Source organism: Pseudorca crassidens, chromosome 11, assembly GCF_039906515.1.
Source record: "Pseudorca crassidens isolate mPseCra1 chromosome 11, mPseCra1.hap1, whole genome shotgun sequence".
Classification (NCBI taxonomy): Eukaryota; Metazoa; Chordata; class Mammalia; order Artiodactyla; family Delphinidae; genus Pseudorca; species Pseudorca crassidens.
This window is the reverse complement of record NC_090306.1, coordinates 96373565-96388877: the sequence shown is the minus strand read 5'-3', so window position 1 is coordinate 96388877 and position 15313 is coordinate 96373565. Positions and strand designations below refer to the sequence as shown.

General features: G+C 51.7%; 1 protein-coding gene across 4 annotated transcripts in view; it reads left to right on the top strand.

The window, feature by feature from the left end:
- The first annotated feature begins 3167 nt into the window (after positions 1-3167).
- Positions 3168-15313, top strand: part of TMEM184B (transmembrane protein 184B) — a 48903-nt gene continuing 36757 nt past the window's right edge. For 2 of the 4 annotated variants that reach the window (XM_067698066.1, XM_067698063.1), the window contains exon 1: positions 3168-3305. The gene's annotated coding sequence lies outside the window, so the exon portion shown is untranslated. Of the gene's footprint in view, positions 3306-4658; positions 6328-15313 lie in introns of those variants that run through there. The other 2 variants (XM_067698064.1, XM_067698065.1) reach the window with 2 other exon arrangements.

Sequence of the window (15313 nt, the reverse complement as noted above, 5' to 3'; positions counted from 1 at the left end):
TGGCTGCTGAGCCTGCCCGTCCGGAGCCTGTGCTCCGCAATGGGAGAGGCCACAACAGTGAGAGGCCTGTGTACCGCAAAAAAAAAAAAAAAAAAAAAAAAAAAAAAGAAGTAAACAGTTCAGATCAGGCTATCATGCAAAGTTATTACTACCTTTTCCAGTCAGTATTATTCCTAATCATTTCCCCTTCTTATTTGAAATGTGTAAAGTGGCTGTTTCAGTATCTACACAATATACCATTGTATGGATCTGCCATAATTTACTTAACTATTCTTTGATGAATTTCAGCTTATTTGCGATTTTTTTGTTGGGGAGAAACTAATTAGACCAGAATGGAGGAGAGGAGAGTGAGGGAGGTGAGAATCAAGAAAGAACCAAAAGATGACATCGGATTTGGCCTTTGAAGGAAGAGTAGTTGGTTGCTGGAGGTGGAGAAAGGCTCCTTCAGTAGCCAGTGAGCAGGGGTAAAGGTGACTAGTGGGTTGGGGAACTGTTATAATTGTCCAGAAATAAGGGGACCTGAACCAGGATAGTGGCCCCAGCATGGAAGGGAGAGGGGCTGAACTGAGTGGCATCTTTGAGCCAGGGTGAATGGGCATTTGCATGGAGTGGGATGGTGACAGAGGGGTAAATTTTTACTTCTAAATTAGACAGCCTGGGGAGAGGATGAGGAAAGCCAGGGAGCAACAAACTAGGGCTCACAGTGCCACCTGCTGCTGACCTGCCATGTCACTCAGGCCAGGTGACTTTCTGTCTTTGAGCCCCTTTCTGGCAACCCAAGCCTAAAAATACCCACCACCTGCCCCTGCCCCTGTCAGCCTAGGGCCTCTGTAAACTGAGACTCAGAGCGCCCTTAATGAACAGGGGCTAACAACTTGAGTCAGGGTGTGGTTTGGCCTGACCACTCTGGATGTCAAATCGTGTCTGGTTTCTATGCTAAGCATAAGATATGGTGGTAATTAAGACAAGGACTTTGCCCTGGGCTGGGGGTGGTGGTGGTGGTGGTGGTTCATGTGCAGGGAGGAAGAGCTGGGAAGTCATGAACAAATGATGATGATGCAATTGATGATAAGCCTTGTTTGTGTGCTGGAAAGCCCTGAGCAACTTCCTACCTGGGGGCTGGGAAGGACTTTTCCTAGAGAACTCTTCATGCTACAGAACGTTTTGAAGCATGTTCTCTATACCAACACCTGTACTAAGTACTGGCATTAGATCAGGACACAAAAAGGACAAAAATCTTTGTCCTTGTAGCGCTTACGTTTTACTGGTGGAAGACAAACAGTAAAACAGGCAAACTATGTCACGATAGAAATTAAGTGATGTGGGAAAAACTAGAGCATGGAAAGGAGGAATCGGGACCGCATGTAAGGGGTTTGGCAAGTTTACTAGGGTGGTTAGGGCAGGCCTTACTGAGTGGGGAACACGTGAGCAACCCCTTGAAGAAAGTGAAGGAGGGGGCATTCAGGTGTCTGAGGGAACAGCAATCCCAGCAGAGGGAACAGCCAGTGCCAAGGATTTGAGGTCAAGCGTGCTTCATTTGTTCTAGGAACAGCAAGGGGTCAGTGTGGAGGGAAGCAAGAGGAGGAGATGAGGTCGGACACTGCTGGGTGGATGGAATGTTAGATGAAGCAAAGCTCTGCAGGGATTTGTAAGGACTTCGGCTTTTATTCAGAGTGAAATGCACAGCCAATGGCAGGCTTTGGGCAAAGAAGTGCGGTGTTCTGACTTAGGTTTTAAAAGAATCCCTCTGGCTCCTGCAATGGAGTAGACTGGGACACAGGGCAGGGCTGGAAAAAGGGAAACAGGTTAGGAAAATGTTGCAATAACCCTGATCAGCTTGGGCTGCTATAACAAATTACCATAGATTGGGTGGCTAATCAACAACAGACATTTATTTCTCATAGTTCTGGAGGCTGGAAGTCCGAGATCAGGGTGCCTGCTAGCGTGATAGATTCTGGTGAGGGCCCTCTTCTGGATTATAGACTGCTAACTTCTTACCGTATTCTCACATGGCAGAAAGAAGGCTAGAAAGTTCTCTGGGGTCTCTTTTTTAAGGGCATTAATACCATTCATGAAGGCTCCATCCATATGACCTAATCACCTCCCAAGGCCCCAGCTCCTAATACCATCACATTGGGGGTTAGGATTTCAGCATATGAATTTTGAGGGGATAAAAACATTCAGTCCATCACAAGAATATTGCAATAATCCTGGACAGAAAGTGGATGGGGTGGTGGCAGTAGAGATGGGGTGGAAGAGGTCAGAGTCTAGATATATTTTGCAGGTACAGCCAACATAATTTCCTGCTCCAGTGGGTAAAGGGGTGAGAGGAGGGATTCAAGGATGATTCCAGGAGTTCTAGGCTGGGGGCTGGAAGGATGGAGCTGCTAACCGTTCTGGTGGGGAGGCTGTGACAGTGCAGGTCTCTGCGTTTGAGAGGAAATGGTTCTGTTGTGCGCATGTTGACTTTGAGATCCTGTTGGAACCTCGGGTATGAGATGGTGAGTACACAGTTCACGGGAGGAGCCTGGGCTGGGGATAGAAATACATTTGGGGATGTTGAACACACCAAAGCCGGAACTTGATTGGATTTTATGTTTTTTAGTTAAACTGAGTTGGGTGTGAACCTGGCAAACAGAAATGGGCTAGGCGGTTTGAATGATATCTGAAGAAATTTGCTAGTTAGGCCACCTAGAGCTCGGTGGGGCAGGAAGGAAGCGCTGCTAGGTGGAGTGGGAAGAAAAACCTCTTTCTCTGTTTTGCAATTTCATTTCGCGTTATTGCACACAGCACCTCAGTATGCATTCATTCCACAATTCCACATGCATCCTTTACTCGACAAATAGCCGTTAGATATTGTTTCATCTTCAAACAGGCCCAAATGGAGGAAAAGAGGTGAAGCTCCATGAAGCCAGCGAGTGCCAGGGACAGAGCTTGGAGCCCAAGACTCTGTCCCTGCACCCCAAGAAGCTCACTGGTGGGCAGGGATCGGAGTGGGATGGAGGTTGGGGAGGCGACTCATGACTGGTTTACGATCGGCTGGAGGAGAGCGGGATCGCTCCCACCACCTGGGGTTTGGGACGGCGGCTCCTTTAAGGCCGGGAGGGTGATCTCAGCCTCGCGCTCGCTGCCCCGCCCTCTCCGGCGGCGCGCTCGGTGCGCAGGCGCGCCGCGGCGGCACTCTGCTGGGCCCGGGACGAGCCGACGGCGGCGAGATACTAACGCTGCGGTGCCGTCAGCCTGCCTCGCTCTCACAGTCCGGCTGCCGCGCGTCGCCCGCACACGCGCCGCCATGGGCTCCTGAGGTACCCTACCCACCGGCCCTGAGCTGGAGGCCCCGAGGGGTCGGCCGAGGGCTTCCGGGGGCGGCGGGGCTGCCCCGTTCTGGAGAGGCCCGCTCGGGGGGCGCCCCGCGGGTCGCATTGGCCGCGGGTCCCCGGGCGGGGAGCGGACGAAGGTGGCCGGCCTGGCGGGGAGGGAGGGGGCGTCTGCGGCCCCGCCCGTCTCGCCCTGCGCTCTCTCCCCACCTTGCGAGGTCGCGGGCCGCCCGTGGGTGTGCGCTGCCCCCTCCTCGCCAGCGTGGCGGGGCCCGCGCCTGGAGTGTAATCGGACCTGCCCGTGGGGGTGGCCGGGAGAGAGGGGAAGCGGATGGACAGGCCCTTTGCAAGTGGGATGGTGTGCGCCCGGTGGGTGTGCTGGCGCCTGGCACAGCCTAGTGAGTGGGGGAGTCGGCCTTGCCCTGTGCGGGTAGCTGTGATCTGGGCTGGTGGCTAGCCTGGCGAGGCCTCTGGGGATGCGTGCATGAAGGTGTACACGCGTTGCATACAGGTCAGCAGTTTGGAGGGGCACCGGCAGGAACCTGGGGCTCCAAGGATATGTGCTTGGAAAAGGAGCACAGAGACTGGTTTAGGGTGTGTGCATCCGTCCCAGACATTTCTTCTCTGGGCACACTGCTTGGGTCTAGTGCTAGTTGACTCTAGGCCAAGGCAAGGAGATGGGGTTGAGAGGTGGGCGTGAGTATCTGTTCCCAACCCGTATCCCCTCTGGGGTTGTGCAAGGCCAGACATTACACACCCACACACACGCACACGCCCACACCCAGGGCACTGTGGGGCAAAGCAGGTGTTTGCACGTATGATACCTGCGTGTGAGGAGAAGGGCATGTGTTATTTATCTGACTGCTGGGTGCTTTATGTAAGGAAAGAAGCAGCAATCTGTGCCCTGGAGGCCCTTGTGCTGTGGAGGCAGCCAGGCAAATAAGCTCACGCACCTGCAAAGGCGGCGCAGGTCTCAGAGGTGTGACTCCCGCACAGCTTGTGGGTGCAGCATCCCTTCCTATCTCCCTTCCTTTCCAGCGTGCTTGGTGGGCCCCCTAGGCTCTGCACATCGGGACATCTTGCTGGAGGGTGCCGTGTGTATCAGAGCTGGGACCGTGGGGTGGGAAGGCCCCAGCGGTCAGGTCTGTGTGCCCATTTTATTAGGCTTTGAACAGAAACACATGATGCCCCTGGGATCCAGGACCTCTCAGGTCGGTCGGGGAATCAAACTTAGAATCAAGTAGTCACAATGATGTGAAAAATATAAAACAATAGAGGGGATGCAGAGTGGGTTCAGTGCTGGGGGAGGGGAAACGTGGCCAGCAGAAAAGGTTCCAACATGGGGTGGAGGGGGCGAGGGGAGCTGAGCTGAAACTGGAAGGCTGACTAGCATTCGTCTGATGCTTTGGTGCTTTCCACGTATATTTCCCCACTTAATTCTCTCGGAGGCTGTGCGTGGACAGAACTGTTTGTTATCCCTCTTTACAAATGAGGAAACTGAGACCCAGAGGGAGCACGTGACTCCTTGTCCATGTACGTGGCAGGCCTGGATGGAGTCATCCATGAACCAGGACCTCTCTTGCTGCCAGGTGTGCTGCCTTGTAACTTACTGAGCATCTACGACATGCCAGGTACTATGCTAGGGGCACAGGGGTCTAAAGATGAATGGGACCTGGTGCCTGGCCGCTACGGGCTTCCAGTCTGCTGGGGAGATGGACGTAGACAGTGACCCCAATCCAGACGCAAGGCCCCCATAGCCAGTGTGCATGGAGAAGTCACCATCAATTCCCCCCAAGAATTGGCCACAGGCAACCTGGCTCCTTTGTGCAGCCTCTGGGATCCTGGATGTGTTTTAAGTTGCTCCCATGTGGTAGTGGGTTACCCCAGGAACCCCTTCTAAAGGCCTCCAAGTGGGTGGGAAGAAGAGCTTCAGGGCAGAATGGGTGCAGGTGATCTTGTCCTAGTTCACTGGTGTTGGCCGAGTTCTGTGGAGCTCGGGCTTCTGTCTGGAGGCTGTTTTCTCCTCCTCTGCCTTTGAGGTTTTGCTCCTGGTTTCTGGCGGGCCGGCCGAGCGCTCTTCCCCAAGAGGGGCTCCATGCTATTTCCAGTCCCTCCTGTGCTCATTTCTCCCTGTGAATTCCCTGGAGTGGGAAGGCAGAGTACGGTCCTTTATTGTTTTGAAACCAAGTAACTGTGAATACCCTTCTCACTCTGCTGGGCCTTGAGACTGGGGATTTGGTGTGTGAGTTGTGGAAGGCCAGCTGCTGGGCCCTGGGAGAACTCTGGGGGGGTCTACCACTGGACCTTCACAGGCAGTGAGCACTTGCTGAAGACCTACTGTGTGCCCAGCACCGTGCTGAGTCGTGGGTTGTGTCTTTTAAGAGGCTGTGGTTGGCTGAGGCTGTCCACCGTGTAACAGATATGCGACAGAGAGTGCTCTGCTTGTGGTGGAAACAGAGGGCCCTAGTGGGGCCGGAGGACGGTAGGAACAACAGCCTGTTCATTAAGCACTTACTGTGTGCCAGGTACAGTTCAAAGTGCTTTCATGACCGACTGAGTTTCATCCTCCCACCACAGTGAGGTGGGAACAGTTACCTTCACGTTTTGCAGAGGAGGCAGCCTAGGAGGGTAAAGCCGCGCTGGGCTGTGGAGCTGACCTTGGAGCCCACGCTCTTCCCCCACTAACCCTGGGGTGTGCCCGACATCATCGTAGAAGCGAAACCTCCTGCACCTTGAAGGACGACGGGGAGTGCTCTGCCTGTGGAGGGAGAGGGCATTCTAGGCAGAGGAAGCCCCCCTGCGCAGAGGTGCGGAGGCCTGAAATACCTCGCCCAGACATGGCTGTGGTGGGCCCAGGGCGTGAAGACCTTTGAAGGCCCCACTAAGGAGTTTGAGCTTGACCCCGGTGTGGTCACCAGGGAGCCCTGAAGTTTTCCAAAAGGAAGCGACAGCCTCAGCCGCGTGTTCCGGGACAGTGTGCCCGCGGCTCCTTCTTCCTTCGTTCCTGCAGGTAACTCCAAGGAGACTGGGCCTTTCCCTCCTTTGCTTTCCCTCGGGTCACTGGCATCCTTTTCGGTCCCTGCTGCCTTGCGCTTCTATCCTTCCAGCAGCTTCTGGTCCCGACAGCCCTGTGTGACTCAGGACAGGCCTCTGGAGCTCACTGCTGTAATGCTGGCTCTACCCTGGCCTCCGTGGCTGGCGGTAGGGTGGCCCCCTGAACTGGAACCGGGTTCTTCCTGGCCCTCCCGGGTCTGGCAGGTCCTTGCTGACCTCTCACACTGTGGCTGTGGACAGGGTGGGCCGCTCCTTTTCCCCCATCTTCCATCCTCTAGACCCCCATGCTCATCAGTGCTGTAAATACAGGCAAAGGGGGGTGGGGATGTGTGGGTTCACTGAGGGGATGCCTGCCCTCCCCGCCTGCTTTGCTGGGTGTTGAGCAGCTGAGCGCCCCAGTTTGTCCCTCCCTCCAGGGCTGAAAGACTAGGGGTCTTCGCACAGGATGTCTGCTGAAGCACAGCTTTGGCTCTGGGAGCCCATGGGTGTAGGACGTGAGGGGAGGAATCAAGGAAAACTTCTGAATTGGGTGCCTGGGGAGAGGAGGCGGAGAATTCAGGAAGGGGACAAAAATGGTCACTGGGAGCATAGGAGAAAGAAGCACCCCTTTGGGCTCCGGGGAGAGAGGGAGGTAAGCTGAGCCTTCTGGAGGAAGAATTGGGAGCTGCGGCTCTCTTGTTAGCTCCATGGCCTTGGACAAGTTGCTTACCAGGTTCTGATTCCCATTCTTAAAGAATAGCGGGAGATGATGCAACTTCCTTCATTTGTAAAAGAGGAGTAATAATAGTGGAGCCGTGATATGGCTGTGACGCTCTGATGTCTGCGCGGAGCTCAGCACAGCGTCCGGCTGTACGTGGTACGTGCTCAGTAAACACTGGCTTTCATTGTTACCTTACAGGCTGTTTAATTTATTCAAGAAAGAGGTGTTGCACGCCTGTATGCCAGTGCAGGGAGCTGAGTCCAGCTGGGGAGAACCGTTCCAGTTGTCATAGGTGCTCTGAGGGAACACTGAGGCATTCCCGCCTGGGCAGGCACCTCTCTGACCAGGTGACGTTTACGCTGTCACCATGTATAAGGAAGCAGGTTCCAGGCAGAGGGAACAGCATGTGCAAAGCAAAGGTCTGAGTCCTTTGTCTGCAAAATTGTTTGGCATTGGGGCTCAGCACGTAGTAGGCCCTCAGTAAATGTTAATTGAATGTGATCTTCTTGGCCTCAAAGAGGACAGGAAGGGGAAGAAGTAAAGTGTGAGGGGCCCTGGAGAGAAGATTTGGAAGGTCCCCCAGTTTCGGATTGTCTCCCGTTTCCTGCCCATTTTGTCTACCTCTGCCGGGTGGCATGTGGTGCAGGTACCTTAATGCAGTGCAGCTAAGCTGCCAGTGTTCTCATCAGGGACTCGTGCTAGGCCCCTGCTTTGTCCAAGTCCTGGGAGGGGCGGTGCTGGAATTAGGCTGCGTTTGTTCACATTCCTGTTCGCTGCTGTTTAGTGCATCTGAAACCCTATGCTTGGGCAGAACTTAGAAGGATGACATGGGGCCTCGGTCTGGTTGGTTGTTTTTCCCGTCTTGGATTAATGGTGGCTCAGTGTGTGGCACGATGCCTTGCACAGAGTAGGTGCTGAAATCGCTTTGACTAACAAACCAACAGTTGGATGGGTTAGTATCATTGCCACACAGGATAAAGCTGGAATTATTCTTGAGAAGTGATAGGTCCGAACAGGCTTGTTTATTAGAACTGAGTTATACCAGGAGCTGACAGGTACATTAAACAGCCTTGGGTGTGTTCAAGGACAGGCTCCGTCCAATGGTCTGGAGGTCTCAGGCCTGGGCTGAGAGGCAGGAAGCCCCACAGTCACCTCCTTTTCCTTCTCCTCTGGGGCGGAAACCAGAGAGGGAAGATCCCACCCAGAAAACTTTTGTTCCTGACCTACTAATCACTTCCAGTTCTACCATGTTTTTAAAAGGTCACACACAACAAAATGAGTATTTCATGGAAGGTTTGCAGTGTTTCAGCCTGTGAAAAACAATGGGGTTCTCTGCTTTTGAAAATAGTACTTGTTGATTATAGTAAATTTGGAACCCAGAAAAGATTGGAGGATAAGAATAGAAATCACCCCAAATTTCTAAAACCAAGAAATAATCACTGTTGAAGCGTGGGCATATTTTCCTTCTAGGCGTCATTCCTGCATTAGCTCATTGTTCACATAACACCGAGCTGCAAGCGTTTACCCATGACATGAAAGTTAGCCGTAGATATGAAAGAATCAGAGAAGTTCTAAAACAGAGCCCCTTGGTGCTTTATTTCAAGGTCTGTAGGAAAGACGAGGTCTCCACCCTTCTTGCTGGATGGCACGATGATGTGAGGAGCAGGTGGGGCACTGCACAGAGTCAGAGAACCTGGTGATGACCTTGGGCCAGTCACTTGCCCTCCAGTGGGGTTATTCATCCTCCTCTGCCCACCTCCTGGCTGCCACAGGGCTCACTCAGATGAGGTCCCAGGTTAGAAAACCTTGAAATCCACCCCGCCCACAAGAGGAGGGCCTGGTTTCTGTCTTGGAGGGAGAGCCGGTCTTCACCGTCAAGTGAAGATGGATAGAGAAGGGATCCCCCTGAAGACTTCAGTATCCTTGTTCGGGAGCCACGATCTGAGGACCCTGTAGCTTCAGGCCATGGGTGGTCCCAGGACGGCTGTCCCCAGCCCTCACCTCAACGAAGCGGGTGGAATGAGACCTCTGGAAGTTACTACATCTGCCGCCCTGAAAGTGATTTTCAGATAAGACAGCCTCCCCACCCTGGGAGAAGTGTGTGGAGTTTGGTGCCTTTATTTTTCTCCTGCTACAACCCCTGTGGGCAGCATGCTCGCAGGGAGGCCCCGTCCTGTTGGCAGGTGGCTGAACACCTCCACTCTGCTGGGTGGGGCTGTTTCCCAAAGCCCTCTGGGTTATCTCTTACAGGAAAGCTCCAGGGGAAAAATAACTAACCCCACAGCTGCTGCTGCTGTAGCCACTGGCAGAGGCTCCTGGTCTCCATCTCTAGCAGCCGTGGTTTTAGTTCTGTCTGGAATGAACAGAGAACCGGGGATTCCATCAGCAGTCATTTCGGGTGCCTGCAGGCACAATGATAGGTGTTGGTGAACGGATGTGTGTGAGGAAATTAATATTAATTAATGTTAACATACTATTTAGTACTAATGTTACTCTTTTTTTGTTTTTAATCTAGTTTTTAAAAATTTTTATTGGAGTATAGTCGCTTTACAATGTTGTGTTAGTTTCTACTGTACAGCAAAGTGAATCAGCCATACGTATACATATATCCCCTTTTTTGGATTTCCTTCCCATTTAGGTCACCACAGAGCATTGAGTAGAGTTTCCTGTGCTATACAGTAGGTTCTCATTAGTTATCTATTTTATACATAGTATCAATAGTGTATATACGTCAATCCTAATCTCCCAATTCATCCCACTCCACCCCACCCCTTCCCCCTTGGTATCCATACATTTGTTCTCTACGTCTGTGTCTCTATTTCTGCTTTTTATTTATTTATTTTTTAATTAATTTATTTTTGGCTGTGTTGGGTCTTTGTTACTGCACATGGGCTTTCTCTAGTTGCGGCGAGCGGGGGCTACTCTTCCTTGCAGTACGCGGGCTTCTCATTGCGGTGGCTTCTCTTGTTGTGGAGCCCGGGCTCTAGGAGCATGGGCTCAGTAGTTGTGGTGCATGGGCTCTAGAGCACAGGCTCAGTAGTTGTGGCCCACAGGCTTAGTTGCTCTGCGGCATGTGGGATCTTCCCGAACCAGGGGTTGAACCCGTGTTCCCTGCATTGGCAAACGGATTCTTAACCACTGTGCCACCAGGGAAGTCCTCTGCTTTGTAAGTAAGATTATCTGTACCAGTTTTTTCAGATTCCACGTATATGCATTAATATATATTTGTTTTTCTCTTTCTGACTTACTTCACTCTGTATGACAGTCTCTCCGTCCATCCACGTCTCTACAAATGACCCAATTTCGTTCCTTTTTATGGCTGAGTAAGATTCTATTGTATATGTACCACATCTTCTTTATCCATTCCTCTGTTGATGGACATTTAGGTTGCTTCCATGTCCTGGCTATTGTAAATAGTGCTGCAGTGAACATTGGGGTGCATATGTCGTTTTGAATTATGGTTTTCTCTGGATATATGCCCAGTAGTGGGATTGCTGGGTCACATGTTAGTTCTATTTTTAGGTTTTTAAGAAACCTCTGTACTGTTCTCCATAGAGGCTGTATCAGTTTACATTCCCACCAACAATGTATGAGGGTTCCCTTTTCTCCACACTCTCTCTAGCATTTATTGTTTGTAGATTTTGTGATGATGGCCATTCTGACCGGTGTGAGGTGATATCTCATTGTAGTTTTGATTTGCATTTCTCTAATAATTAGTGATGTTGAGCATTTTTTCATGTGTTTGTTGGCCATCTGTATGTCTTCTTTAGAGAAATGTCTACGTCTTTTGCCCATTTTTTGATTGGGTTGTTTGGTTTTTTTTGGTATTGAGCTGCATGAGCCGTTTGTATATTTTGGAGATTAATCCTTTGTCAGTTGCTTCGTTTGCAAATATTTTCTCCCATTCTGAGGGTTGTCTTTTCATCTTGTTTATGGCTTCTTTTGGTGTGCAGAAGCTTTTAAGTTTCATTAGGTCCCATTTGTTTATTTTTGTTTTTGTTCTCATTACTCTAGGAGGTGGGTCAAAAAAGATCTTGCTGCGATTAGTACTAATATTACTAATCCTCACTGGAATTGGTGTAGGGCTTTGCAGTTTGCAAATTGCTTTTCACATATATCATCTCATTTAATCCTCCCACTGGCCCTGGCCCCTTGGAATTATTGTGCCGACTTTGTAGACGGATAGACTGAGGCTCAGAGGGGTGAATTTGCCTAAGATCCTGTGGAAGGAAGCACCCAGGTTTTTGATTTCGAATCCTGTGTGCCCTTGCTCCTCTGAGTGACCCCTTCAGCACAGCCGTGGCCCCCAGAGAGCCTGCATTCCCACTGGGAAGGCCAGCAGGTGGAACTGCTGCTTAGACTTGGAAAGAGCGTTCATAGAGGATCCGGTCAAAGCTGTGGGGGCCCCAGGAGACAGCAGTCTGCTCTGCCTGCTGGTGTGCGGGGGGCCCAGGCTCCCTGGGGGAAGGGCAGTTGAGCTGGGGGCTCTGATGGACAGTGGAGGTGGGCAGGTGGAGAAGCAGGGGAGGGCTTTCCAGGTAGCGGGACCACCTGGAGCACAGGTACTGGCAGGTGAGTGGAGGAGTGGAGGGAGGGAGCTCTCCCAGAGCAGTTGGCGTCAAGGCCTCACCTCCTGGAACAGAAGTACATCTCTACATGTTTGTCAGTAGGTTTTAAACAAATAAGGCATGTGAAAATCTAGATTTAGCAAAACAGTACATACTTGCTTTACAAAGAAAGCTTGATGCCCTGGGCAGTGGTTAGAAAAATGTTAATGGCGATATAACCTCGGTGCATTTAAGTATGATTCGATTTACAGGCGTTCCTGGCTGTCCAGTCTGTTGGAGCAGAGCACGGGCTGGGAAACGGGAAGGCTGGCGAGGGTTCTGCCTCTCAAATGCTGGCTTTGCTTTGCCAAGAGGTGTCTCCCGCTTGGTTGGGGGCGGAAGACCATTTCTTCCATTTGCAGTTCTCAGTAGTTGAGCCAGATTCGTGCGGGTGGGAGGAAGCCCTGCCCTGCCCGCTGCATTTACCCAGCTGTCCTCACTCACAGGGAGGACACTAGGTATCCAGAGGCCCTCCTCCATCCTCTGCCAGCCACCGCTTGATGAGTGAGGTTTAGGTGGCCATGGCTGTTACCTAACAGGTCCGTGATGGACACAGCAGTAAATGTCGTGGAGCCTGAGTGTGTCTCGCATGGCTGTGGTGTCCCTACAGCTCACGCATGGGAAGTGGCCAGAGGTGCTTGTCACTCGTTCAGGATAGCTAGACTGGAAGCACCCCGCCGTCTCGGGCTCTGCACTCCCACCTGTCCCCTCCAGACCTGCTTCTGGTGCACGCTCCGTGGCCTGCCTGCTCTTCCCATGGCGCCTTTGCCCAGGGAGACCAATTAGGGTCAGGTGTCGAGGTGACTCCAGTCATCTCCCACACTTCCCCCTGACCTGGGACCAGGGCACCAGAGCCTGTCCGTTCTGGGGACGGCCGAGGGGCTGAGCGGGTCTGGCCCTTCACTCACAGGTGAGGAAATGCGAGTCCATGGACCAGGACGCTGGGCGAGTTGGGGCTGATTTGGGTCCAGAGCCATCTCCCGACCTAGTGCTCTCTCTGTGTCTACTGTGTCTTCATCTGGGCATCCTTGGAACTACATGTTGTCAGTATTTTCCCCAATAATTAGGCTTATTTTTTGGATGAGCAATTAAGATGTATCCTGCCTCTCTAGCAACATTTTCAAAATTACAGATCCTTGAAGGCTTTCACCCAGCAGTTGCACTTCTAGGAATTTATCCTACAGATGAGTTACCACGTGTGCAAGGTTAGTCATGGCTGCCTCATTTTTAATAGCAAAAGGTTGGAAGCAACCTGAAAGTCCATCAGCAGGGGCCAGGGACAAATTATGGTCCATCCAAACCATGGACAACTGTGCAGCCATAAAAAATAAGATGGAGACTCCATGCACGGGTACAGAACAGTCACCAAGATAGATTGCTGTGAAGGTAGCGGGTACAGGACGTGTGTCTGGTGTGCTTCCATCTGCGTGAAAGCGAAGGCAAACAGAAAGTGCATTTGCTTATGTATGTGCTCAGGGTCTCTGGGGATTCACACGAAGTCGGTGACTGCAGTGTCTCTGGGGTGGTGGCTGGTGCCGGGAGACTGTTCACTGGAGACCCTTCGTACGCTTTGAGTGCCGATTCATGTGAATATGTGACTTTTTCAAAAAGTTAAACTGAATACAATTAAATAAACAAGAACCATAAGAAATGTATCCTCACCCTCTTGCCCAGTGCAGGAAGGTCAAGGCTACCCCCTCAAGGACCAGCCATCCTCATTCAGGCCCCTGACCATCAGCTAATCAAGAATGCAAGCTTGGGTCTCAGGAAGGGGACCAGGTGTATCTCGGGAAATCTGACCCGTGGCCCCAGCCCTGGAGAAATGTAACCGCCTCCCTGTTGTCTGGCTTGTCATCTAAATCCCTGCTCTGATACGCTTATTTCCCCTGAAACCTTCAGGGGCTTCCCCACTGACACATAAATAAAGACCCTGTCCCAGGCCCTGTTTACGGGGTCCCCTGTTGTTGAGCCACCCTTGACTGGTCGCTCTTTTCTCCACGTGCCTCCTCGCCTTCCCGCCTCCGTGCCTTTGCTCATCCTGTTCCCTCTGCCTGCTTGCCTTTCCCTCTCTAGCAGTCTCCACGTGCCCAAATCCTCTCTGCCTCTCAAGGCCCAGCTCAGACCTCCCCTGCTTCTTTATCTGTTCCTCTCCATTGGCACTTAAGCCTTTTACATTGTGTCCTGGGTGTCTTGATTCCCCACTGGCTGTGGGCTCCTTTAGGGCAAAGTCCACATCACAGCCCCTGTTTTGTTAGATGTTTGCCGAGTGGGTGAATGGTGGCTGCTCTCTTCGTGGTGGGATCGGGAGCCATGGGGGGCGGGGCCCGTTTCACATCTGTGAACGGTGGTGCCTGGCACAGGGCAGGCCCCCCCTGCAACAGGAATAACAAGTCTTATGCCCCAGGGCTTTGTGTACATTCTTTCCCTCATCCTCACAAGGACCCATGAAGTGCTGTGGTTCAACTGTGGTTCCCCCGTAGCATGAAGAAGCAGAGCAAACATCTCGTCCAGGTCACACAGTTAGAAATAAGATTTGGACACAGGTCTGGCTGCCTCCAAAACGCCTGCCTTTGATCAGCTTATTCTACCACTTCCCCTGACTCATGAGTAATACTGATCCCTTGGCCCACTCTTATTAACTGCCCCACTGGCCACGGGCAATCTTACATTGTTATTTGAGTGTATTTTCTTCCCCACTGGACTGTAAGCTCTTAAGCAGTTAGAGTCTTGCCGGAGATACGCTTTGGACTTAGCACATAGAGGGTGCTTGAAAGTGTATGTTTATTAACCGACTCCAATAAAGTATACAACTAGACGCGCAGTGCGATGGATTTTTACCTCTGTAAATACCCGTGTAAACCACTGTCCAGATCAAGCTGTGGAACATTCCCAGCCTCTCCCTGGGGGCTCCCTGGGGCCTCCTCCATCCAGGTCGTGAACCTCTGAGGTAACCACTGTTCACACCTCGTCACTACTGACTGTTTTTGACCTTTTTGCAAATAGAGTCTCATACGGGAAAACCTGTAGTGAGTCACCCAGGTTGTGTAGAGCAGTCCTTGCTCACTGTGCCACGGAAGTTCACGCTGTTTAAATATACAGTTGACCCTTGACCAGCACGGCTTTGAACTGTGTGGGTCCACTTACACATGGCTTTTTTTCAATAAATACATACCGTGCTACGTGATCCACGGTTGGTTGAATCCGAGGGTGTGGAACCACGGATACAAAGGGCTGGACTCTAAGTTATACGTGGATGTTTGAGGGCCGGCGCCCCTGACCCATTGTTGTTCAAGGTTCAGCCATCCCTGTTCATTCTGAGGATAGGCATTTGGGTTGTGTCCAGGCTTTTTCTGTTATAAACAGGCCTGCAGTGAAGTTTCTTGTTCTTGTCTGTGTGGCGCACATGGACTCCTGTGGGGTGTGCACCTGGGGTGGAACGCTGACTCGCCCAACTTAGTACACGTTGGCATGGATGAAGTTCAGGCTAGGATTTCTCACTGGGGTGGAGCTGGGCTGCTTTTTTTGAGTTTTATTTTATTTATTTTTTTATACAGCAGGCTCTTATTAGTTATCCATTTTATACGCATCAGTGTATACATGTCAATCCCAATCTCCCAATTCATCCCACCACCCCC